The sequence below is a fragment of the Arvicanthis niloticus genome, chromosome 15 (assembly GCF_011762505.2).
Source record: "Arvicanthis niloticus isolate mArvNil1 chromosome 15, mArvNil1.pat.X, whole genome shotgun sequence".
Lineage (NCBI taxonomy): Eukaryota > Metazoa > Chordata > Mammalia > Rodentia > Muridae > Arvicanthis > Arvicanthis niloticus.
In genome coordinates, this window is record NC_047672.1 from 72,911,363 (window position 1) to 72,939,041 (window position 27,679).

A 27,679-nucleotide genomic window follows, 5' to 3' on the forward strand; every position below is an offset into this window, starting at 1 on the left:
GAACTTTCACAAACTGGTTGTAAAACTTGTTTGCTTGAAATGGGCCCTGGCTGGAAAATATTTATTATTTTGAAATTGACAAATGTCACAAATTGAGGCTTCATCTTCAACAGTTTCCAGAGAGCTGCTGTCCAGCACAGGGTTGCCCCAGGACATTCAAGCCCCACCTCCCAGCCAGCTCAGAACATATAAATAAAGAAAAATGTCTGCCTTTCTTGTGTTCTACATTTTAAGGAATGCAGCACAGCTTTCAGTTGGTGACTGACAGAGATTACAGTTGTCTTGAAAAACATACTTGGAAACACAATACATGGAGAATCTTGAGCAGACTCATGCATCCCAAAACAGTTGTCAGCAATGTTTCTTATCATCCTTCTATTGTGTTTGTAGTAGAAAAGATAACATTGATCAGAATATATGCATGTACACATAATCTTATATTCCTTTTATATACTGTAGTTTCTGGTTTGTATGAATTGAGGTCACGGTAAATAAAATTAAATTGTAGATATAATTTTACTACTTGCATTGACTTTTAATTAATACTATTAATGACTACTTAAAATTGAATTGTGTTTTTAACAGTTTTATCTAAGTAGTCAAAATACAAAATAAAATTTAACCCCACTCCTCTGTGTGTGTATGTATGTGTGTGTGCATGTGTGTGAACGGCACAAATGAAAGTGCATGTATGTGTCCCTCTTCCCTTTCTATCTTTTCTCCTTTCCCTCTCTCCTTGGTGGTGTTAGGGATTCAATCCAGGGACTCACAATAGCTCAGCAAATGCCTTATTGCTGAGCTACTCCCACACACCCAGCCCCTTTAAAGCCCTGATTTTATATTTGGCCAAGAGTAAATTAAGTAGATATAAAGTCTTCCCAGATACTGTAGCAAAGAATTCTACACACACTTTTCATTTGTTATGTAATCAACATTGAGTCTTTATTTCATCTCACATGTTACTAGCTTATAAGGTCTACAAAACAGAGAGAATTTAAAGATGATTTAAAAACGGATAGTGAGCTAGTTATTTTACTTACTCTGACACTTCATTTGGGAACAAAAGACAATCTGATAAATTTATCATTTTGTTTTGATAATTATACGGGATAGCAACATGCCTTTTCAGAGCACTGCTTTTCAAAGTGTGATCCACAATCCCTGGGAGCCTGAAAACCTTTTCAGAAAGTCTGCAAAAACAGAACTCATTTCCGAAAGCATTGTGCAGTGTTTGACATGCTACCAATGCTTACATTTGCCTCCTCGGTACAACAGCTGAGAACTTAGTGCAAGCCAAATTGCACTAGTCGCCACAGCATTCACTACCACACACTCGGAGTTATCCAAAACCTACATTCATTTCAGAATGCTCCTGGTAAAGCAGCAAAAATTATTAGCTTTATGGAGAATATGAAGTTTCAGTGTGTGAGAAACAGAATGTGCTCACAAGGCACTGGAACCCAATAGTTGTCTCACGTAGAGAAATAAAATTGTTCCACACCAAGCTAAGCTGTTTTGATGGAATACTATTTTCATCTGATAGAACAAGTAGCATCCAATGCTGTCATTTCCCAAACTGTGTGCATTAAAGGAATGGCTTCCAGGTGTGGTAGCACATGCTTTTGATCACAGCACTTGGGAGGCAGAGGCAAGAGGATCTCTGTATGAATTGAAGGCCAGTTTGGGCTTCCAGTAAGTTCCCGGCCATCCAGGATACATAGTGAGATTCTGCAAAAACAAAATGACTAATGTACATGCTGCGTGGCAGTATTTTCACCGTTAAAAATAGTTTTAAGAGCAGCCTTTTTTGATATTTTATTTACTTACAGTACAGATGTCATTCCCTTTTCCCATTTCCCCTTCCTAGAACCCCCTATCCTGTACACTCTCTTGCTTTATGCTTTTATACCATTTTGATTACATGCCTGTATTGAGGTCAGTTATAGGTTTGGGGTCTAGCAGTACAATAGATGCAAATAGTTGAGGAACAAGCAATAAAATAAGCACAAATAGCCAAAGAAAAAGCAAGGCATTAAACACAGTTATGTGAACACTCCCATGAACACTGTTTCAAAAGGCTTATCAGGATGACTGAAATATCTGAGCCTACTTCCCTATCCTAGCCCAAGGTCATTTTCATGTCTGAAGCCTATTTCCTTGTTCTAGCCTAAAATTTAGATTCCTGACTGAAATTACTTCTTTGTTCTGGCCTAATATTTAGATTCCCGCCTAAGATTGCTTCTTTGTTATAGCCTACGATTTAGATTCCTACCTGAAATTACTTCTTTTTTCTAGCCTAATGTCAAGTTCCTACTTGAAGCCTACTTTCTTGTCCTTGGCCAATGTCATATTCCTGTCAGGGAGCCCCTTTCTTTGTCCTTGGCCCATGCCAGCTTCTTGACAAGTAGCCCCAAAGGCTCTCCACCTCTTCCCCTTTTTTATTTTGTTAACAAGACTAAGCCTGTCTTAGGTCACTCTGACAAGAATGCCTTCCTTACCCATCATGGAATATGTATTATCAAAGGCAATGCACTTCTGTCTTAGGTTGGTAAGAATCTTACCTGTTCTTGGCTTGCCAGACTGTTAATTTAATAACTCTGTCTGGGGGTCCATTTTCAGGTTTAAGCCATGTATTTTGGCTGCCAATATGTTGATGTTGTTAAAGATAAGCTTTAACACAGTGAGCAGGAATAAAAGTATTCTTGGGACAAGAAGAGCTAGCCTGATTAAAGCTATATATGCCATTCCTGAGGTTTGACCAAAATGGAAATACTGAGCTCAGGCCATAGATAATTTTATTGGGACTATCTGCAGCATCAAAGGTCAACAGAGCAACATTCTTTACATTCTTAATCTCACTATGCAAAGTTAACACACCCAGAGAGGTGTTAGGATTATGCCAAATATCCTACAGGTATCTTTAATCTTTTTTCTAATTATAATGACAATCATTGTGAATTTCAAAAGTAACACTACTCCAATGATATTTGTCATGACACTTGGGATGGCTCCTAACTCTTGAACCCTGAACCTCCTTCAGATAATGTGAATGGGTTATAGAGCACCATTCGTTGTTCCAGAAACCTATGTAAATATTTTTGTATACTCAATACATTAGTAACATTTTTTTTTTGCTAGATGATTAACAAAACTAGTTGTCGTTACTCCTTGTGTCAATGCAATTGCAGAAGCAGTGGTGCTAACAATTGATGGAATGAAAGCTGTTATACCAGCAATAATCAAGCCTCCTACCCTCTTGCTTCTGCTTAAAGCCTAACCCACTTCTTCCAGCACTTTTAAGCTTTTTTCAGAGAATCAAGGTTTTCTAATACTCAGGGCAGTGAGACGAAAGCTGGTTGATAGACTCCAGTAACAGACATGCCAGGTTTCAACACACTAACATAATTGGAAATTATAGTCAATGCAACTTACAATAAATATTGTAGAAGAGACAGAACCAATTTTATCTTGACAATTAAAAGAGCCTTAAAACATGCACTAACCTTTGTTTGAAATCCAGATCTGGTCCCAACATTATCTCTTGCTATCCTAAAATCATATTGAGCTATAGCTAGCTTCCAAATATGTTCCTGACAAAGTCCTGATCCAGATTTCCAAAACTATACTGTTATTTCCCATATTTGGATTGAGTTCTAGACCAGTACCTGATTGAGTCCTAATAGCTGGTCACCTTTAAGAAGAATACAAGAAACATGATTTCTCTTTTCAATTCTCTATCCCACAAGGTCTGAAAACTTGAAGCAAAGCAGCTTGTCCCATCTGGGATATAGCCAAGCAAAGGTGGGTCAGAAACATATGTCCATTACAGCTCCCCAGTTGCCCTTTTCAGGGCACTCAGCAAGCTCACAGGTCGACATCATTCTTTGTCTCAGCAACAGAATGTGTCTCACCAATCTTTATAAAGTTCCATGGGCCTCTTCCACAATACCTTGTCCTTGAAAATTATACAAAATCTGCACAATAAATTGTTGACAAAAAGTCTAAGAGCAGTCTTTTAAAAATACATTTAGGTTGATCTATTATCAGTTTTTTTTTTTTTAAAAACTCACTGAAGATATTTTTGTTCTTAATGAATATTAAGTGACCCAATGTGCATTTTCTCTAAAGAGCAAGAAAAGAAACCAAAGAAAAAACATTAGGAAGATAAATGTAATCCAACCCCCAAAATAAATAACAATACACAACTCACACAAAATGAAGCTGTGGGGTCAAGGGCTCTTGAGACATGAAAGCTTTTTAAAATGAGAGATGATCTTTCTGCTTGGGTACTGTGGCAGGAAAGAGATATACAGCCCTTTAATGTTCTGCTAAGCTCCAAAGTACACAAACTCCATTCCCTCAAACTCCCTGAAGACAAGGGCCAACTAAACATTTGTAATGCTTGCTTAGAAGCAGTTCTTTTGGAGTTTTAAAACTTAAAAGCAGAAACTTTAATCTGTTGCTTACCCAGATACTCTTCAACTGCTGTGGATCCTCTGCCCTCCTTGGGAAACAGCAGGGTGGTGGTTTCCTATGTCCTGAGCTCTTGGTGACAGATTTACTCCACCCAGTAACTGCTGATAAGGAACCATTGTGTGTTTTTCCTTTCTGATGCTCATGCTGTGCAAGAAAAGGCAACTACCCAGTTAAAAGGTATTCTAGAAGAGCTGGGGAGATAGCTCAGTGGGTAAAGTACTTGCCTAGGATCTGGATTTGATTCCTCCAGAACTCATATTGAAATAAGCCAGGGATGGGGATATAATTGTAATCCCAGAGCTAGAGAGGCAGAGACGGTTGGATCCCTGGTCTTAATTCTCTCCAGCCTAGCATACTTGGTGAGTTTCGGGTCAAAGAGAGGCCTTGCCACATGTTTACAAAGTGGATGGCACCTTAGGAATAACACCCAAGGTATTCTCTGGCCTTCATATACATGAGCACATGTATGTGTGCACCAACCTCCCACATACACACCCATGTTCATATCCCCACAAGTGTACCTACAAAGAAACACACACAAGCAGAAAGGGAATATGGTCAATATTAGGTGTATACATCTGTATACATCAAGAATTTCACCAGTGCTTCCTGCAGATCTAGGGGGGTCAGGCACTAGTATATGTATTTACCATGAAGACAGCATAATAGCAAAGGGAACTGTTCTGCTTGGATCCAATCTCATGATCAAGTCATCCAGGACTTGGGATCTCAAAGAGCTATCCCATTCCATGTTCTTAGTCACAGAACCAAAAGAGTGAGGATCCTGGGGATAGGGAAGAGAGAAGGAGAAACCCTTAAGGAAAATACTTAAAGACCAGTGGCTCTCTTCAGACAATTATCTTAATATTTGATAACACTTTTGGTTTTATTAAAGAACCCATTTGCAGTTTACACTTAATTGGCTTAGCATTTAGTTTATTTTGTTGTCCCTTCATTTGCTTTTCCCCTTTCTCTTGGTGGTTGTGTCCATTGATCAGAGCTCAGGGCAAGGTCTTGAGATTTTATAGTGTGATAGAGATAAACAAAGACAACAATGAGGGCCGGGAGATACCTTAGTCAGCAAAGCACTTGCCAGGAAGGTAAGGGGACCTGAGTCAGATCACCAAAGCCTGCTGTTTAAGACAGGCTGTGGTGGTGTGTACTTACAGTCTTATCCCCGAATAGACAGAGACAAGTGGACTCCTGGGATTTGCAGGCCAGCTGGCTTAGCCCATTGGTAAGTTTCAAGCCAATGAGAGACCCTAGAGATATGACACCTGAAGAAAAGTGTCTGCCTTCCACATACACATACAACTAGACCTCCTGCACACACATGAATATGTGCACAAACCCCACACACACACACACACACACACACACACACACACACACACACACACACACAATGACTTGAGCTCATTCTATATTTATTCTCTATTCTTGAGCACCACAATAGCTTTTGTGGACAATATCTAAACAGTATTTTTTTTTTTTTAATTTTACACCTGAGAGGAAGAGAGGCTTGAAGAAACTAAGAGAATTATGTTTTCAGATTCATTACAAATGAACCATTGCTGGATGCTCAAATGACAGCGCTCCTGTGTGTTTCTATTTCCTCTTAGCCTTGCGCTTCAACACAGGAATGAAGTCACAGTTGATCACTTCTCTTTCGTGTGCATCCCCCAGCTCTTCCCTAGTGAGTTCCTTCTCTTACCTCGCATTTCTCACACTGACATTTGTTTTTCAGACTAAAAATTCCTTAAGTCATTGGGGATTGCTCGATCATGGACTTGAGTTGAACAGAATGAATGTGCTGCAAAAACCTGACAGGAGAGTCTCAGCAAAGTAGCTCAAGGGAATGTCAGCAGCTACGGGAAGGGGAGGGGAGCGCTTGGTCTTCTGGAAAGCATGCATTAGTTTCGTAGCTCCTTTGGGGGACATTTTTTTGTTATTATTAAACTTCATCTCAGGGAATAGAAGGACTCTGTTGGGGACTGATAGTCAAAATCTACAAGATAGTGGGAGTATAGAATACTTTAGGACAGAGGATCTTTTGCTTAAAATTTGACTCCCAGCAAACAATCAATGCAGATTTGGTGACATGGCTATCAAGTTCAAAAGCATTCAGCTGAAACATCTACACAGTTGTAACTTTATTTATAAAATATGTGGTATTGTTATGGTGGTTTTTGCATAAATTCCCACCTGTTTTTCACAGCTACACTCCTCAGTTGGTATCACCAAACTGTTAAAGAACACACACACACACACACACACACAAGCACAGGAGTGTTGAGCATGTAGCTCAGGGGCAGAGCACATGCTTAATGTGTGCACCAGACCTTGGGTCCAAACTATAACACCTGCTCTTCCAAAGCAGAAAGTTAAGGACCTGTGTCTTGCCCTGTGGGAGTAATATAAAATGTTCAGCAAAGTGCTTCCACCAATGAGATGTTTTTCTTTTACTGGAAATAGATTTCTTTTCATGTAATATATCCTGATTGCAGCTTCCTCTTGCTTTGCTCCTCCAAGTCTCTCCACACCTCTCCTCCATTCAAAGCAACCACTTTCTGCCTTTGCCTTTTACTAGAAAACAAACAGGCTTCTAAGGTACAGTGATAAAGTCAAATAATATAAAACAGCGAACAGACAGGAATAGGACAAAACAGACAGAAGGAAAAGGTATAAGAAACAGATACAGATGCACAGACCCATTCCCTCACATACCCGGATACAGACACACAGACCCAGATACAAATACACAGACCTGTCCCCTCACAGACCCAGCATTTTTGTTTGTTGCCAGGATCTCTGAGTTCAGTGCTGTTGTGTTTAGAAGGCCTTGTTTACTTGGTGTCCTCCATACCCTCTGGCTCTTTTAGACACTTTCTGCCTGCTTTTTCATGGGCTTCCCTGAGCTCTGTGAAGTAATTTGATGGAGATATCCCAGTTATAGCTAAGTGCTCCAAAGCCTTTGGCTTTCTGCGTCTTGTCTGGTTGTGGGACTATATATTTGTTTCTTGATGTGATGGAAAGCTTCTCTGGTGGTGACTGAGCAGGGCACTTATCTATGAGTATAGCAAAATGTCATTAGATCAAATTTTATAGCTATGTAGAACAGTAGCCTTTAGTTTTAGCCTTGGTCATTAAGCTATTTAGTCTCAAGGTCTTGGTCACTAAAACAGTGTCAGGTATGGGTTCCATCTCGTGGAATGGGCCTTAAATCAAATCCATATTGATTGGTTACCCCCATGATTTCCGTGTCTCCTTTGCACAACCATATCTTGCAGGCAGGAAATTATTGTAGATCCAAGAGTTTGAGTCTGTGTTGGTGTTTATGTTTCTCCTTTGGCCATGTGCATAATACCTTCTGGTATCAATAACACTGGCTGTAGGGGTGAGGGCTCTATGCAGGTACCAGCTCTACTCTGTGTTTACTGAGGGTTGTGGGTATTGTCTTTAACAATAGGCCCCTGCAACAGCTTGAGTTGTTCATGGGTTGCCACAGGGCCCTTTTGACCAACAACTTACTTAGATGCAATCCATTTCCAGTACTGGGAGTTTCATTTGGTGACAAGAGATGTCCAGTTGCAGCTCTGTTATCTGGTAAATTTCATTTAGATCACCTTAATATATGTATATATTTTAGGAAGCCTCTACTGTATTAGGTTTCCATATTACCCATCCAATGGCCCTAAATTTTAGCTGTCTCTCCCATGTTCTGTCCCTAATTTCCCTCTTACCTCCAACTCTCCACTTGATCCTCTGAGCCCGGTTCCTCCTATAATTCTCTATTCTGTTTCCCTGTTCTAGGGAGATCTATCCACCTCCTTCAAGTTCCTTACTATCTAACTACTGTGGTTCTATGGATATAGTTATCATTGACTTAATTAACATCAACACAGAGTAAATACATACTATATTTGTCTGTCCAGATTACCTTACTCTGGATCATTGTTTTCTAGTTCCATACATTTACCTGTGAATTTCATGATTTTATTTTTTTATACAGCTGGATCCTCTATGGTGTACATGCACATTTTCTTTGTCTGTTAATCTGTTAAGAGGCCTCTGGGTTGCTTCTAATTTCTGACTATCATGAATATAACATGAGCATGGTTGAGCAAATGTCTCTGTAGTGTCCTTTACTATGCAGAAGCTCTTCAGTTTCATGAGGTCTTATTTATTAATTGTTGGTCTCAGTGTCTGTGCTAATGGTGTTTTCTGTTCAGAAAGTCTTTTCTTGTGACAATGAATTTGAGACTATTTCACAGTTTCTCTTGCATCAGGTTCAGTGAATCTCAGTTGATGTTAAGGTCTTTGATCCATTTGGAGTTGAGTTTTGTGCTGGATGATAAGCATGGGTAGATTTGTCCCTTCTCCATGTAGCCGTCCCAAATGACCATCACCACTGTGGGAGACTCAGTCGTGAGTTGTTCAGGTTCTATGAGTTTGCAGGCTTTCTGTTGTTTCTGTTGTTGATATCTATCTTTAATTTTTGGTCGTAAGACAGTATGCAGGGTATTATTTCATTTTTTTCTATTTGTTAAGTCTGTTTTGTATGCAATGAATTTATAAGATCTTTCTAAGTTCAAAGACGTTGTATAAATAATCCATTTATGGACATCATACTGTGGTAGTTTCAATATGCTTGGCTCAGGGAGTGTCACTATTAGGAGGTGTGGCCTTGTTAAAGTAGGTGTGGCCTTGTTGAAACAAGTGTGTCACTATGAGGGTGTGCAGGCTTCGAGTTTTTAAATCTACTTTTAATAAGTGTTCTCAAATGCTTCAACCCTCCTTCTAACCTACCGTCCAAAAATAGGGGAGAAAAATGATAAATAGGACAAGGGGATGTGGACATGTTTAGAAGTAGTTCCTTGGGGAGATTCCAATCTCTATTTGTCAAGATACTAGTAGTCTAGTTCAGTAGTGTCAGGATACCAAAAACAAATCAGCAGTGCTGGCATGATCCAGCAGAAACAGCCAGACCTCCATAAATTGGCATGAAACAGCAGCAGTGACCAGGACCAGAAGGGACGTTAGAAGAAGTTCTCTGTCACGTCTCTCTCAATGAAGCAAAGATCATCAAAGATGAAGACATGGACCAACAAATTGTTGTAAAGCTAGATATGCAACCAAGCATGATGTTACTGTCTGTTGAGTCCTATTTATACTTTCTCCAAACATCACGTGTCCTCATATGGGTATTGGCTTAGCAAAACGCCATGTGAGTCTGTTTTAGCAAAACACCATGTGAGTCTGCATTGCTTGACATATCTATAAACTTCCACTTCAGGGGTGAGCTTTGAGTCCCTCCTCCTAGCTGCCTGAGGAGTCAGTCCTCTCCTGAATGTAGTTACAATAAGATGTAGAACTCTCAACTCCTCCTTCATCATCATGTCTGCCTGCATGTCACCGTGCTTTCTGCCACGACAATAATGGATTAAACCTCTGAAACCGGAAGCCACTTCCAATTAAATGTTGGCTTTTATAAGAGTTTCGTTGGTCATTGTGTCTCTTCATAGCAATGAAAACCCTAACTAAGACACATACTACAAAAAAAAAAAAAATAGCTTTAGTCCATCCATAAAGAGGCATGCAATGTGCCAATTTCAGTTTCAAGTTTGTGCTGGTTTGGTTTTTTTTTTTTTTTTTTTTTTTTTTTTTTTGCCAATTTTTTGACACAAACTAGAGTTATATGAAAAGAGAGAATCTCATTTAAGACAATGCTTATATCAGGCTACCTATGGACAATCCTAAGATCCTTCCCACTGTGGGAGGTGCCATCTCTGGACAGGGAGTCCTGAGTTGTATAAACAGCAAACCAAGAGACCCATGGAGACCAAGCCAGTAAGCAGAACTCCTCCATGGTCTCTGTTTCAACTCCTGCTTCCAGATTCCTTGAGGTAGTGGCCCAATCCCCCTTATAAATCAAACAAGCCCTTTCTTCTCCAAGTTGACTTTGCTCAGTATTATCATGGCAACAGAAACCTATGTCTGATTTCTTATGCTAGATTGTGGGCAATATATAATTTCTGAATTGGGAATTGATGTTTCTCAATTTATTTCCACAAACTCCTTCCCTCAAAGCTCACTTCCCCTTGTTTAGAAATGTACTCTCAGCTAGGGGCTCAGTGGAGCTCAGTGGTACAGTACTTTCCTACTTTCCTGGCATACACAAGCAAGGCTCTGGGTTTGCTCCCCAAGCACAAAAACAAGCAAGCAACAGATAAGTAAAATAGCAACAGAAACCAGATCTTTAAAATTACTTTTATTGCCAGGCAGTGGTGGCGCACGCCTTTAATCCCAGCACTTGGGAGGCAGAGGCAGGCAGATTTCCGAGTTCAAGGCCAGCCTGGTCTACAAAGTGAGTTCCAGGACAGCCAGGGCTATACTGGGAAACCCTGTCTCGGCAAAACCAAATAAAAAGAAAAGAAAAAAATTGCTTTTATTTAACTGTCCAGTGGTGTGACATCCTTATTCTGCTTGCAAGGATTCCCATTTATTTCCACAGAAGAGTTGCAAGCCTACTAGTTTTAATTCCACGGTATGATGTTTATGTTGCCTTCCACCCAGGAGAAATAACCTTTGATAGTATGAAAATTAGTGACGGTTGAGGAGTTTTCGTTTCAAATGAATAACATTGAGAAGTTTTTAGAAAGAAGGTAAGGGTGTCCCCCAAAGGGGAATTTGAGGGTTCTTCATTAAACTAAACTTTGTGTTTGTTTTTAAATGATGGTCTAGAAGCAAATTAGTAGAAACACACTTTGGATCATTTGCATCTTGTAATTAAAATTGGTCCACAGCTTCACTGCTTGAGTTACGCTCCTGCTTCAATAGAGTCAATGCCAAGTGAAGTGGTACTTCTTGAGTTGCAGCCAGGCAATGAGAACATTGGTGGGCTTCATACGCCGCCAAAGACATCTTCTCACCAAAGGAAAGCAAATGTCCCCTCACTCAGCCCAGCGAATTGGGTGTCCCAGGAGTCTAATTAGAAGGAGATGGCAGGAGAATTGTGTCATCAGGTTGTATCATTTCAAACTTGCAGGAACTTTCATCTTAGCAGTCAGTTTCATAGTAATGTCGCCAGGGCATCTTAGTTTCAAACAACACAGTTTGTTATAGAAAATGTGAGTGTCTTTTTGCTTGGTTTGTTTTCGCAGCTTTGTTGATGCTTAATAAAAACATGAAATAGATGAATATACAAAGGTTTTACATATCCTTGCATTTATACCTTATTTATTTAAGTTGACATTTAATGACATCTCAGCTTTATTCTTCACCAGGAACAAGTGAGGAATAAATCATATCTCTGTTTGGCTTCTTGACAAAAGGAGTCAACCATGTTATGAACTTAGGTAGATTTTGTGAGGATTAAGTAATTTAATGTATGGAGCACACTTAGAAAAGTCCTCAGCACTACAGTAAGTATTCAGGATTATCTGCATTACAAATAAAATTTAGGTTCATGGAGATGGTTTCTATTCAAAGGGTACAATAGTGCTTGATGCATCTCATCTCTTTCTCAGTCACTTTTACATGCTTGATGACCAATCTCTGGCCTCCTTTGGGTTTAGTAGGTATCATAATGAGTCTTTTGCATCTTATTTTTAGTGCTAATTACTCCCCTAATCCATATTTTATTTCTTCTTAGTTTACTCCCAACTTAAATGTTCTTGTTCAAATTTAAGTGCTTTTTAGAGCTATCTTGGGTCCATTTAGGAACAAAAACTTTTACACATAAAAATCAACCAAAGTACACGTTCCCTGTTGGTCTGTATGTAAGACAACATTTAAAAGATTACCAGTATAACTGGGACGTGTTACCACACACAGCAGGAATCTTGGAAATGCATTTCCTGGACTGAGGTGTTCTCTTCTCTCGGAAGCAGAAGTGTGATCTCATTTACTATAGCCAGTTCTGCCCACTCTATGACTACTGTAGTGTTTGCTTAAGTTCTACTAGACACACATCACACGGTATAGCATTTCCTTCATGTATCCAATAATCTAGAGACTTAATATTTGTCTCTTTTAAATTTAAATCTCTAAGTTTCTGATAGTTTCCTTTTCTATAGAAGGAAAGGCGAGCACTTGTGGCCAAGAACCCTCTTACCCTGGTCCAGAGAAGAGAGTGTTATTTGTGATGACAGCTTTATAGTTTCTCCTTCCTGATCTTTCTGCTCCATTTTCTGGTCCATGTCTCCATCTCAACAATTTTGCACTGAGGGAAACAAATCTTCCACAGAGAGTTTTTGCTGCCACTTAGGATTTGTTAAGTGAGATGAGAAATAACATGATTCATCAGGTGTTGAAATTTGCTATTTATAGTCCCTGAGAAAATATACCTATCTGTTATTCAGAATTCTTACTTCTAAAGCAATTAGCACTTCACATCAGAAGTTGAGATGAGAGAGGAGTGACACCTCCACCTACAGCCTCACCCATGTCTATAGGATGACTGTTCTCCAGTTACAATCTCCTATCCGCCTGACCCTCTGCTTTCACCTGCTTTTCCTTCCAACGCCACTGTTTTAAGGTAGATTTATTAAGAGGGAAATAGGGCTTCTAAATGACTATTTTTTATTGGTTTGTAGCTTTAAGTTTTACATTTTTATTTGAAACTATATCTGTATCATTCTCCTTCCATTTTTCCCTCCAGTCCCTCCCATGTACCTACCCTCTTACTCTTTCAAAGAAATTGGTATGTGTGTGCGTGTTTGTGTGTGTGTATGTGTGTGTGTGTGTGTGTATGTGTGTGTGTGTCCTGAAAAAGGCTGAGAGTGGGAGAAGTCTTCCTCATGGAAGAGCACTCCTCCCCAACATTGGTTATCCAGTACCAGGTGATCAGCCTTGAAACCATGCATATACAAATAGTGTTATGCAGACCAAGCAGATTGTATCTACTTAATAACTTATGTTACTTAATGTTATTGCTTTGCCAGGGTCTCTAGTCACAGTCCTCACTCCACCACCCCTACTGTAATAACACGCTTGCCTCTAATAACAACTTCCAGGTATTTCTTGCTCCAACATAGCCAGCCAGTTCAGATATTATAACATTGTATTCTACAGGTGAATGATTTCTCCTTTTATTAATTACTCTGATGTCTACCTTCTTTTTAGAAGAACCCGTTGCTGCCCTGAGGAGTTCTTTCAAATAGATTGTTCTTTGCAGAAAAAAAATCCTGAATCATTCACTAGAATTTTTATTTTCTTAAAATGTGGCATTAAGCTTTAAATCATTAGATTGCATTTAACAGATTTTTTTTTAAAATCCTGTTTATAAAACAGTCTAAAGCAGAACAAAACAAAGGTTTGTTCTTCTACCCTTGCTTACTACCCTTTATGTTTTTGTGTATCTTCCACAACACTCACTGTATAGACAAGCATTCATTTGCAGCTAAGTGTTTTCAAGTGTGATACTCTGTATCTGTCGAATGCCTATAGATGTGGAAGGCAGGACAGCAGTCCTTCCCTCTATTCTGCCCTGCTTTATTTCAGTGTCAGGATAAACCAATATCAATATTAACACCCCTTCTTTTTTTCTGAGTTTTTAAAAATGAGACACGATCTATATTTTATTTAGCAGTTACCTTTTATACACAATACCTGGACCTTCCAAATAATAACCATGAATCTACTCTTTTTTTTTTTTCTGAACAACTAATATCCCATGGAATCAATAAGAGTACTGATAATTTCTAGTAAAATAATATATCATGTTTTGCAATATTGTGACAAATACCCTTATAGTTAAATTTTATGGTTCTGCAGTTTTACTTTAGAGCTTATCAAAGATGCCAGTCTTTGCTATCCGAATTTCCAACAAGAGACTGTTAGGTAAAAGTTTGTTGGTCTGTTACATCTTCAGCAAGACGGCTAACTCATCTGCAGGTTTCCACCAGTGGCATGGAACTATGGTGACTTCCCACATCTTGGAAAACAACCAACCTCAGCATGCCTTGTAATTTGCCTGCTGCTTTTATTTGTCTTTGGCCTGCAGGGTAAACTTTTCTCTTATGAGTATTGGCCACACTAATCATCACTGGATTTTTTCTTCTAGGGATCAGCTGTCTCTATAAATCATCTTTCAATGTCTAATTGGCTGCTTGTCTTTTGTTGCTTTCAGTATTGCCGATACAGAATTAGTGTATCCCTGTGGCCGTAATTGTTATCCATACATTTTCCTACTCAATGCATGACTGAGAAAGCGATTTAGTCTAATGGACAGTTTGTGGATCAGACTGTCCAGATTTAAATTCCAACTCCATTTTATTTGTGTATAATCTGGAGCTTAACACATTATATCTATTTCATAGGACAGGATGGAGATTAAATATATAAACATAAGTCATACAGAAATAGCATTATCACAGAATAAACTAATATTTTTATTTGCTATCATTATGTTTCTAGCATATTTTGCTCAAAAGGTCTTTTAAATTATTATATAAAATCTGTTTATTAGTTTACATAATGGATTGTGAAGATTGCTCCATTCGTGATCATACAAACCAATGCCTTTTAAATTTCAAGTCTATGTTTATTTCAGTGTATTTGTGGAAGTCAGAACTGAAGTTTGTAGTTTTCTCTGCAGAGCTGGCCTACTGTATTTGTATATATTACATAAGCTCTGCTGGCCTCCGGCATCTGCCAGGATGCCTGTATACTTGGTTTTTCCTTCATTCTCCATGTGATTCCACTACTTTCTTGCCTATTCCTATTGCTTTTGTGACGACAGTATTACAGTAGGTTTAATATTTGATAGGCTAGTCCCATATCAAGATTCCTTTATTAATAGAGTCTTCGTAATAATTCTTAAATACTTTAGATTGCCCTTTCAAAAGTTATTCAGCACACACACATATATACATCATTAAATTGTGTTTATTATTAATTTATATATAAATATTTTGTGCACATGTATGTGTGTTTGTATGCATGTCTGTGTGCATATGTGTCTAAGTGTGTGTGTGTGTGTGTGCATAAGTATGTGTGTGTGCATGTGTATGTGCATGTGGAGGCTAGAGGGCACTAATATCTATTAATAACTCAATAATAATGATAATAATGATATTAATGTTGATCTTGGTTGACATTCTCAGGAATATCATCCACCTCCTAAACTGGCTGGTACGGAGCCCTGAGGATCTTCGTGTCACCACCTCTGTAGTTATGTCATTGATTACAGCTGTTTTTGTTTTCCATCAGTTCTGAGGACTGGACTCAGCCTTCATGTGTACGTAACATGCTCTTTTCAAACATAGCTATTCCCCAGCTCATTCTCAGCAATTTTTAAATTCTCTTTCACATGTGTGTCCATATGAACCTTTTCAGAACATGCACATTTTGTTTTCTCTTACCTTAACCATCTTTCTTCCTCTTCTCCTCCTCTTTCTCCACCATCATCCTTTTCACTGAAGCAACTTTGTTTCTCACAGCTTTTCAAATAGAAACATACAGAGGTGAGAAGGTGAGGTGCAGAAGAGGGAGGGGCGGTGCAGAGAGGTTGGAACTGGCTGGCTTGCTTTCAGCTCTGCCTTGCAGGTCTGTCCATCTTTATCCCTTCAGGATAGTCAGTTGTTTCCAGCTAACATCGCCAAGGGCAGGCTGGCATCATGCTGAGATGGCACCATGTTTCAGCTACATGCCAGCTCTAATAGATGGAAGCCGTTGCCTGTTCCTCTCTGTGAAGAAAGATTCTGAGAACAACATTTTTGACAGTATATTTAATTATCAGATTTGAGTTCAGTTTTTGGCTGTTACTTACTAGCTGTCTCTGGCACATCCTAGGCATTCGATGACTAGTAATTACTCAACTGAACCTCTATTGAGTTGTTTTAAGTTCACTGAGCCTGACCATCTGTATCTACAGAACAAAACCATAATAACAGCTCTATGCATTAAAGATGAAATTACAGGAGTGCCTTTGCATACAAATGTCTCCTCAGCAACAGAGTTCTACAATAGTGAAACGTGTAACAGGAAACTGAAAATTTGACCGTTGACCTGAAAAGTAACACATTGACCATCACGCTGCGCTTCTGTTGCTCTGTTGTTCTCTTTCCTTTGTAATAGTTTAACATTCAATAGTAAGGGAGTAAGAGAAGCTTCTGTATGCAGCATGGACTAGTCACTGAGCTTTGGGGCAGCACAGGAAGTTTATCTGACACATGGTAAAATATGGCCTCAGGGTTTCCTTGGTCCCTAAACCTCAACTTTGTGTGTAAGAAATTCAATATAAATTAGAAATTATAGAAAAATAAAATAAATTAGAATAGAAATAATAAATTAGAATAAAAATATTTCTAATTTAGTAGTTAGGTCAAGTAGCATATCTAATCATAAAATTAATGTATTTCAGTCTTTGAAATATTAGGATTTCATCTGCAATCAGGTGTCATGGTGCGTACCTCAATCCTAGCACTTCGGAAGCAGGGACAGGTGGATTTCTATGAGTTTAAGACAGATTGGTCTGGATAGTGCGCTCCAGGAAAGCCAAGCTACATAGTGAGCCTCTGTGTCAAGAATCATTTGCTAGGCTAATAATGATTTTTCTGATTACTTGATCTTTGAAACATGATTTTCTTCTCCTCTAGGCTTAAATTTTCTTGTTTATATTTAAGCTGACCAAAACTAGACCCTATCAATTTGACTTCAAGCTCTTCAAACTGCTAGCAGCTAACACCTACAATATCTGCAATTCAATAAGTTTTTGCTGGTCATGCAATCATGTCTTCTAGAATTAATAGTACATATTAGATGATGCAATCACCAAGCCACAAATTTTCAATATATTTGAGGGTATATATTTACATTTCTATCTTAAATAATATGCCATACATGTGCTCTTTAACTCTGTGACCAATTATGAGACATCTATCAATTTTCTATCTATCTATCTATCTATCTATCTATCTATCTATCTATCTACATTAAAAGAGACTTGTGCATACCTAGAAGAATATTAAGACAGTTATTGTTCCAATAAAATATATATTTATATCAAACATGAGCAACGCTTCAGATATGGTGAAAAGGGTAGCAAATATGTAAGATGAAGAGTCTAGAGGTCTAACATAAGGGCTATAGGCAATAAGAATGTTGCAAGTCTGCCCTGAGAGGCATCAGGTGTGGCTGCTGCTGTGTCACGTGTGCAGCAGTAGATGGCAGAGAAGAGGCTTTGTTTGCCCTCAGTGATCTGATCTATAAACATCTGAATGATTTGTGGCCTACCTTTCTCTGAAAAGAAAAGAGCCTGAGATGGCTACCAGTCCAGCACCAGAGGGTCCAGACAGGGAGCTAGCTTGAGACAATCACCAGACTGGCACCATGCAGGCATGAGGGTTGAGGGGGAGGCCATGCCTGAGATGACTCCTGCCTAGCACCATAATACATGGAGTTGGGCATAGCACTCCTAGATGACCCCAGACACTCAGGGACCCCCAGAAACCACTAAGAGAAGAAAGTAAGTAGTTGAGAAATTGAAGAGAAAGAGAAACAGAAGGATGTAGGCACAATGAAAAGAGGCACAACTGGAGACTTGAGGGCAGTGAGGAACAGCCTGATGTGAGTAGCCGGTGATGCCACCTGGGACCATGAAGGGTCCTGGCCTGCGCTGCCATGAGAGGGCCAGGTCTGGGTCCATGCCCTTATAGCAGCAGGAGTTTGTTATCACCAACGGTCAGGTGGACAACCCTGGTCTTGGCTGCTACCTAGGGACATGTTGATGTCTCAGGGCTGCGCAGAACTGAGCTCACTCCTCAAATGGACACTCTGGGAGAGCTGACCCCACCCCTAGCCAGCTGCAGTTTCTGGTGAGCCGTACAAACATGGGAGACCTGGCTCTATCAGTTGTCTCTATGAGGTGGTGTGGACAAGTGAGAGATACCCTCCCCTCTCCATGCCTCACTACCTGTGGCAAGTGGGAGACCTGGCCCTGGGGTCATGAGAGCTGGAAAGCCATCCCTACCCCTCACCTGCTGCAGCACTCAGGAGAGCAGGCCCTGAATGTGAGGATTATGGATGATCTGGTCCCAAGCATGTAAATAGAGCCAGTTGACCTGCTCAGACACTTCCCAGGTCCCGGGCTTTGAGTAGGCCTACACTAACATTTACCCTATTGCTGGACTGCATTAAGGGGCCAGCCCTACACATCTCAGGCTATGGGATCTCCATGACAAAGGCCAACAACAGGATATCTGAAAATCATCCCAGTGAAGTTCCTGTATTAATAGTATAGCAGAAGCCCGAGGCCTTGAAGCACACCATTTACTCACTGCAATGAGCATTTGCAAGCAAAGATGTGTGGTCAAAGGGTGTAGTGTGGGACACACTGTGACACACTACAGCTCCCACAATGGGATTTTTTCTCTGTTGTGGGGAAAAGTTTGCAAGGGTAGAGGGTGGGTACGAAAGAAGAAAGAGATGAGTGGGATTGGGGTGCATGATGTGAAATAAAGCTCCACATTAGTTTTCAGATGTTTAATTTTGGGGACTGGGAATGAAGCTCAGTGGGTGGAGTGCTTGACTATCATACATGAGGCCCTGGTTTGATCTCAATCACCACATCAGCGGGGCCAGTGGGACATGTCTGTAGTTCAGAAAACCCAGGGAATTCAAGGTCAGTCTCAGCCATATAGGGAGTTGGAGGCCAACTTGGGTGGAATATATGAGATCCTGACAAAAAAGAGAGAGGAAAAAAGAGAGAAAGAGAGAGGAACAATGGAGAGAGGGAGAGGAAGAGGGAGATGCAGAGAGAGAGAAAGAGAGAAACAGGGTGACAAGGAAAAGGACAGAGGGAGAGAGGGGGAGGGAGAGATGGGGGAGAGGGAGGGAGAGAGAGAGAAAGAGAGAGAGAAAGAGAGAGAGAAAGAGAGAGAGAGAGAGAGAGAGAGAGAGAGAGAGAGAGAGAGAGTGAGAGAGAGAGAGAGATTACTAGGCTTAGTCATCCTTCAGCTGGAACATTGTCCTACTAAAGGTCATTTTGAGGTCAATGATATTTTTCAATGGTGCCTCTCTTCACAGGCCTCTCTTCTGTTGGCAACTGTCCTTTCCTCCTCTTTCTTTTCTTTTCCCTTGACCAGGAAATCCCAGGGCTGGCCATGGTGCCATGCCTTTATCAGTCACTCACTGGTGACTCACTATAAAATTCAGTGAGAAAGGTTCTGTCACACAAGCCTGGTATTGAGCTCCCAGAAAGTGCCACTTAGTGACATACGAAATTTAGGGTTTTAGTTCCTGAAAGCAAAGCTTATGACCCCACATAACCCACTAGTCTGTCAGTCATGAATCAACTTGTCCACCCATGTTAAAGGTGGCTGGACCCCTGGATAGAGGAGTGTGTTCCTTTGAACCTTCTAACTGAGAAACATTTCTTACTTCCCATCACAGGGAGTTCAAACTGTCCTGTTTTGGGAGAAAATGCTCATCATGGTATCTGTATGGCTTTTATAGAAACTGAAGTTCACCTACCAAGAAGTTTTGCAAAGTATGCAGGGTGGCCATACTAGCCAGCATACTAGCCAGCCTGGGGTCTCCTGAAGAGAATATGAGGAACAACACCTTTTAGGACATGAATTGCATGTGACAGTCAAGCTTGAATGTGTGGGTGTTTAACTGTACTGATTTCTGAGCTCTGGTTGGTAACTATGCATTAGAAGACCATGGAATGTATATTCATGTCCTTTGCTGGAGTTCTTAGCTGATGACACCCCCCGAAGGTCTAGGATTATTCACACTCAACAGAAAACTATTATAAATACCTTTGACTTGAATTCTACTGAAAAGGCAAACAGTTAACAATTTATATTATTGTTAATGTGTTAAATTAGAAATTAATTTTTAAATGAAAGATTTTTGTGTGTGTGTGATTGTCAATATTCCAAACACATTGTAGAGGAAGGCTGTGTAAACTAAATATTCACTAGTAGAATTAGTACATTGTGAATATACCATTCAGGCCATAGTTTTGTGAATTAAAATAAGGAATTTCCCAGAAAGAAGGAAAAGAAAAAGCAATTGTCAAAAATCTGGATTATGCTTGAGAAATCGGATGCTTTAATGGTTATAGAATTGGTCACTACTAGGATAAAGTTTGATGTATTCGCTGCTTCTGCTGCATATTCTTCTGAAAATAATGATAGTGACAATTTTAACGGTTTCAATTTTATCCAAACTACCATTTGTATAATTCATAAACCAACCCATTGCATCTTAAAATAAATTATAACTGTAATCTCCAATAATTAACTTACAGTTATTAGATTCATGAATTGTATTAAGAGCATATTATTGAATTTTTGCCTTTATGAATTCTCATGAAATGAAACTCCAAAATGCTTCAAGTCTTCTGGACCACTGAGGGCTCACTATACATGCAGAGGACCGGGGTTTTGATAGAGGGTTGAATACGGTCCAAAACCTGGATGCTGTACTCAAGCCATTTGTACTGTTCAATTATTTATAAAACCACCTGGCTTTCAACACATTCAGCCACAGACCAAAATTCATTTACATATCTTCATACAGAATCTCTACTACTAGCTGTATTATAAAATCCTCTCTAGCAATTTAATGGCAAGCATGTGATGTTTAGCATCTTCTTATGAGTTATATCAACAGTAATGAGTTGGCCAACTTGAAGCTTTCACAATAACTTCTTGTGGGTCATGAGTATGGCTCAGCAATTAAGAACACTGGTTGCTCTTCCAAAGAACCTGGGTTCATTTCCCAGCACCCACAGGGCAGCTCACAGCTGTCTGTAATTCCAGTTCCCTGGGATCCAACAACCTCACACAGACATACATGCAAGCCAAATTCCAATGCACATAAAAATAACAAAAATAAAATCATTTAAAAATTACTTCTTGCAATAGTTTCTGTGACATTGGCAGGAAACATGTGATACTGTGTTTTATCAGTGACCAGTCTTATAAATTTTATTGCTATATTTCTTTAAATTTTAAGGTAAATTTTGTAAATGGCTTTTTAGTCATTAAGTTTTTAATATTAATGAATTTCTCATTAATGTATTTGGAAAAAGAGCTGTGATACCAGCTCAAGTAACTCTGGAAACCTGCCTTTGACAGAACTGTTAGATTGTCCATGATTTGAACCACATCCATATTAGGGACACTAACTAAAAAATAAAGACAAAAACATGTCATTGTATCTACTGTGTGAAAAATAAAATCTCGTAATATCATAGGCATGGTAGTTACTTATCACTTCACATTTAGTCCTTTGTTTGAAAGTGACCCATGACCCATTTAAGATCAAAGTTCATGCAACTGGCAAGTAATGGCAGCTTTATTGTGTGTCTCTGAGATGTGAAGTACACAAAAAGGAATTCATAGAGATAAATTGTGTGGAATGAACAAGTCCTGTCTGAGCCTTAAAAACTTTCTCAAATGCAAATGAAGACAAAGAATGAGAGAAATAAATTTTTAGAAGTAGCCTGCACCACCACCAAAACAATCAATCAAACAAAAACAAAAACAAAAACAAAAAAACCCCAAACAATAACAAGGTACAAATTCCTAGTTCTTGCACATGTTTCCGCTGTTCGGAGTGAGCCTCCTGGTGCGCACACTTTCACTAGGCATGACAGACATTTACCAGTGTGCTAAATAGGCCTTTATGGCCAGGCTTAAACCTTAACTATATTTTACTGTATTTGGAAAAAGGGCAATAATTCCGAGCCAGAAGACAATGTTCCCTGTAACCTGCACATCGCCAAATCAAGCACGCCTGTGTACGGCACAGACATGGAGCCCATGATGAGAGCCGGTATTTACCAGAGCAGAGTAACATATCTGTATGTTTCTCCACTCAGTGATAACTCCATCATTTTCCCATCACCATGGCCTGGCTTGGTGCTCACGAATGCCATAGCTGAACTACATGTAATGAATTAACTGCATTCAGTGTAACTTCTCATGAGCAGAGCTCTCAGCATCTCTCTCAACGGGGGGGGGGGGGGGGGGGGATTTTTTTTTTGTTGTTGTTGTTTTTGTTTTGTTTTGTTTTTTGTAAATGTTAGCTTTCTTTGGAGAAAGTTGGTAGATCCTTCCAGTTTCATCTCTTTTTGTTGTTGTTGTTGTTAGAGAAAACTCCATTTCTAAGCACTATCAATTAGCAATTGGATTCCAAAATAATTCTTTTTGTAGTGAAAAATCAGAAGCAAGGTCACGTGCTCTGAGCACATAGGTAGCGTGCTAGAATCTCGGGTGTAGTAAGTCACTGATAATGTGGGAAGTATTTTCTCAGAGTGAAGTGCTACTGAATAATTTTCCCATTACATCAGTATACATGGCATTGAGCCCAACAATATTAAACAAATCCTTCTTTTTTATTTAACTATACTAGAAAGCTTTCAGGAACATATATTATTCATAGACAATTTCATCATGAAAGTTGCACACTGAGGATCTGAACAGAAAAAAAAAATTATTATTGCTGTTGTTTTAGAGAGCATGGGAATCCTGGCCTCTGTTTTACAGTGGTCTAGACCTTTTATTAAATAAAATTAAAATTCATTAGGCTGAGTGTATTGCTCAGTGGTCCAGAGTCTCTTTATAATGTTCATAATTCACCCTGGGTTTGGTCACCACCCAAAGTAAATACTAATAATAACCAAAAGCAAATTAAAATCTACCTTGCCTTGAATGTCACTTGTGAAAATGAGTCTGTCTCAGCACTCGACAATGCTGTCAGGCATTGTGACATCCTGTGCAGTGTTGAGGGGACATGACATAGGATGGGTGAAAGGATGCATGCAGCCTCAGTCAACAGCGTGGATGCTCATTTCTGCTACTGCTTAGCATCCCCGCCTTTCTTTTGGTACATGGCCGTCAGGAGGCCTCCCTTCTCCCTCTTGGGCATGTGCTTCTGACCATGTCTATGTAGCTCTTGCACTAGGTCTAGGAGTGACACCCCAGACTGGGACAATGGGCACTTGTATGGCAACAACTGGTTGGAGGGTTGACATGTGACTGACTCTTGGCCAGCCCAGTCAGATTCAATTATCTAATGATAAAACAAGTCTGGATTTGCCAGGGTCTACCACATGCCAGGCTCTGCATGAGACCTGTGATATTCTAGGAAAGGGAAATAAGAAGAAATGCAGAACCTGGCAACATTACGTCAGCTGTGCATACAGGTAAAACTTCCTCAGCTGTGATTACAGGTAAATTTTCCTCTGGGCTTTTCAGTATTCATAATCAATAAATCACTTTTTGATCAAACTAAACTGAATTAAGGTTTGCTTAGTTATACCCAAAAAGGGTTGTCAGTTCTAATTTACAAATAAGACTGTACAGAATTTAAAAAGTTACCTGGCAATGATGTCCGTGAAAATTCCAAAGGAGCTCAAGTTAATAGAATAGTAAAAAAAAACAATTTTGAGATATTAAATATCTCTAAAAGAATTTGAAGGCCGCTTTAAAATTTCACCAAACTACCTTGAGAATATTCAACATATTTGAAGATGCGAGAGACAATGCGACATACTTTCCTTTCCAGATTTCATTCCATAATTTAATTATAGATTAGTATTTCAGACATGTTCATTAACAGATTTAATGTACAAGTAACATTTAAGTGGGAATAGAATCCTTCTTTACACAATTTAAGAGTTAATTAATTATAATAATTTATTATGAAATAGTATATATGTATGAAAATGTATTAGATGCATTACATGTATAATACACAAAACAACATATAAAACAAACACCAGCAGATCTATCCATCTAACCTATTTAAAACATATATTGCTACAGTATATGGTTAAATAAAACATCCCTTTCTCCTTTCTACAGGTAATTATCATTCTAAATTCGTCATTCTCATACATTTTCTTATTCCACTGTCTACCCGTGAATGCTTAAATAACAAGTAGTTATTGTCTATCTAAATTTGATGTAAGTGTATATTTTCTTATATTGAGCTTAATTTTTAAGCGAAATATTATGTTTGTGAGAATAGTTCATTCTCATTCACTGTAGAATAATGTTCTACACAAGTCCTTCACAGGTTGAGAATCAGGCTTGGGCTGAGGGATTTCCTGCAGTTATAAGGCTGCCCAGTAACCACATTACTGTACCACCATCATGAGGAGAGATCACAGGCACTTCCATATTGTGTACTACAAGGATGCAGGGAACATAAAATATAGGCTAAGCTCACCATAGTTTTGAAGTTACTAATTACTAATGTTGTTTGTATATCTTGTTTTAAAGGCTCATGAAAACATCACTCATATATTATAGCATTTTAATATGTTAATTATAGCCATATTTTAACATGATTTCTTTCTTTCAAGTTTTAAATATTTTATCAAAAAGGTATTAAAATATCTCAGCATTAACTTAAGAAGAGCCCCATAGACTCCCATCAGTCCACCAAAGTGGCTGATCACATAGGCAAAGTTGAGAATCTCTGTTCCACACATCTGTGCACACATCTAAGTATCTACTCAAGAAAAGTGAGTGTGCATACCTTATACAGAGTGCCATGGAAATATTCCTGGCAGTGTCCTTCATAAGGAGCCATGAATGATATACCATGCATACTGCTTTAGCAATGGAAAAAAAAGTGACCTTGGGTGTGGCTCAGTGCACAAACACTTGCACACACATGCAAAGCATGTGTGAGGCCCTTTGTTTCACCTCTAGCACCAGAAAACAAATTAAAACCCCCAAAGTAATTATTGACATTCTCTATAACATGAACTTCAAAATACTGTGCTAAGCAAAAGAAGCTAAACACAAACCTAAAAAAGTTTATGATTTTGTTTATATGCAGTATTTAGAAAAGTCATTGTTTCCCAGTCAAATAGAATATCACAAAATGATACAAGCTAATATTGCACACATCGTCCTACCAATAAATTTATCAGAAAATTTGTCATCTGAATACTTTTTCTTTAATTTTTCTTACACTGTTAGCAATTTTGTGAGACATTTTCTGGAACTATCAGAACAATGCATGTCACAGGCACTGTCTATGTGTCTCAGTAGATTTGAGGTCATGAAACAGGAGACTTCACTTATAAAATGTTACCTATGCCAGCTGATTGATAGTATTGGGACTATGGACTTGTGACTTTACTATACAGTTATTCTATTTGAGTTTCAGGTTATATCTGTAGAAAAAAAAAAAAAAAAAACCCACATGATTTCATGTATTCCCGACAGAGAACACCTTGACAGACCTTTGTTGTCCTGGATCCTATTATGTCATCCTACAAAATGCAGGATTACAGGGATTTGTCACAATGCGGAACTACATTTGGAAGTGTCAGAAGGAAAGGTGAACTACTTTCCACTGTTAGCTGTGGCTCAGAACTTCCCACCTAGCTCCAGTTAGGTCAACAGTGGACAACAAAAGTCTTCCTTGAAGTCATTTGTTAACAATGTAAGCAACCACAAATTTAATCAAACCACCTAAATACTCACTAAACTAAAACATGATTATTCTCCAAGTCAACTTCTATTTAGTCACACCCAAAAAGCTGTCAGTCACTCTCGTAACAGTCAGCTTTATAAATAAAGATAAATGTGATGGAGGAGTTAGGAAAAGATAGAGAGGAGTAGTTGCTATCAAAATGTCTTACTTATTTTTCCAATCTTACTAAAGTGTATTGCCATGTGAACCTGTTTCTAGGTTCTCTGAGAAAACATGGGCCTGATATTACTGTGTTTTCTGTAGATGACAGTAGCCTTGGCACACGGATTGTATGTGCTGGGCCAGCTGCCTTGTACTGACTTCCCACATATTTGGAAAGCCCTGTATATACTTTTTGGGCTTTCTCTCACATAGTTCCAGTAAATACAGCAATGACTTAAAAAAAAAATCTGCTTTCCCACACTCAGAACACAGACTGGCACATTTTGCTTAGGGTCCTGCAAAGTACTGAGAGGAGTTTTCTTTGTTTAAAGGTTTCCTAACCTCTTGGGTCTTTTTTACTTTCTTTAAACCTAATAATCCTATAAAATTACATTTTATGCTGGATCTAGTTGCTGTATGTGTTGCTGTATGTAGCACACACACACACACACACACACACACACACACACATTTTCCATTTTGAGACCACCTGGTTATTCTGGATGGTCCCTATGTTCTTAGTTCTGTTTTGAAATGTCATTTAATTTTTTCTAACTTTATTATCTTATATTGATAGCTGATAATTCTAATGCCAGAGGCCTTTGTTGGCCTGGTTCTGGTTGTCTGCTGTTTGTAATCATTCATTGGGTATTGCTCTTGGTGATTTTTATTGTGAGCAGGTGTTTCAGGAGTCCTTAGCTTTTGGAAATTTTTGAAGCCTGACTTGGAGGTTTTGCTCTTTCCCTCCCCAGAGATGTTTTGGATTAACTTCTGTAAGTCGGTTAGAGACACTTTAAGGTGTGTAGAGACCCTTTAAACACAGGAAACAAATTCTTGGCTTGAGACCTTTCCAATGAAATGAAAGTGTGATTGGAGCCAGAAGTTCTTAAAGTATTGTTTTAAATTTGAGGGAGATGATTCCCCAAAGTCTGTACCCTCTGAGGAGATGATGCAGAAAACATGCTTTTTCTAGTTCATTCTTCTACTAAGGGTCTAAAGATTTGAGGATGGGCCACAGTTTTATGTATGTATCTCCTCATGCCTTGTAAACCTTTTGTACTCTGTCACAGATAGACACTTTCATAGCGTAGAATTAAGATGAATTACTATAAACACAGAATACCATTTGGGAGTTACTGTGAGAGTTTCTAAACACCCCATGTCTGTGCATATCTCTGGGCCAGCACTAGTGTGTGTGTACTGATCTGCAAAGCCACTTTGAGTAGCACAACCCTATCATCCTTCCCACCTGGGACCTAAGCTTTATCTCCTGTCCCACACCCCACAAGGTCACCAAAGAGGAAATCCAAGGACTACCAAAGTGAGCAGATGTATCAAAGCGCTGGGTGGGCTGGATCTCTGTTATCTAGGGATTCCTGGGATTACATCACCTTCAACATGTCAGGAGTCCTCTTCATTTCTGCTGAACCAGTGTTGAAATAGGTTCCTTCCCCAACAGTCAACTCTCCCGCTCTTATCTGGAATGGATATACATTTGTTTCACCAAAAGACGTATGCAAGAGGTGTTTTAAGCCACAGTGCTTAGAGATGAACAATATTCAAAACAAACATATTTCCAAAATGAAAA

The 27,679-nt window shown here is 39.0% G+C and overlaps 1 long non-coding RNA gene and 1 other non-coding gene across 2 annotated transcripts; one reads left to right on the forward strand and one right to left on the reverse strand.

Moving 5' to 3' along the window:
• Nucleotides 1-10,762: 10,762 nt before the first annotated feature.
• On the reverse strand, nucleotides 10,763-27,570 carry LOC143434451 (uncharacterized). The gene is made up of 3 exons (XR_013103927.1): nucleotides 27,483-27,570; nucleotides 15,843-16,181; nucleotides 10,763-11,650 (listed from the first exon to the last, which is right to left on the reverse strand). It is a non-coding gene; the product is annotated as an uncharacterized LOC143434451 (long non-coding RNA).
• LOC117721113 (small nucleolar RNA SNORA17) lies at nucleotides 17,591-17,719 on the forward strand. Its single transcript, XR_004608385.1, has one exon. It is a non-coding gene; the product is annotated as a small nucleolar RNA SNORA17 (small nucleolar RNA).
• Nucleotides 27,571-27,679: the final 109 nt, after the last annotated feature.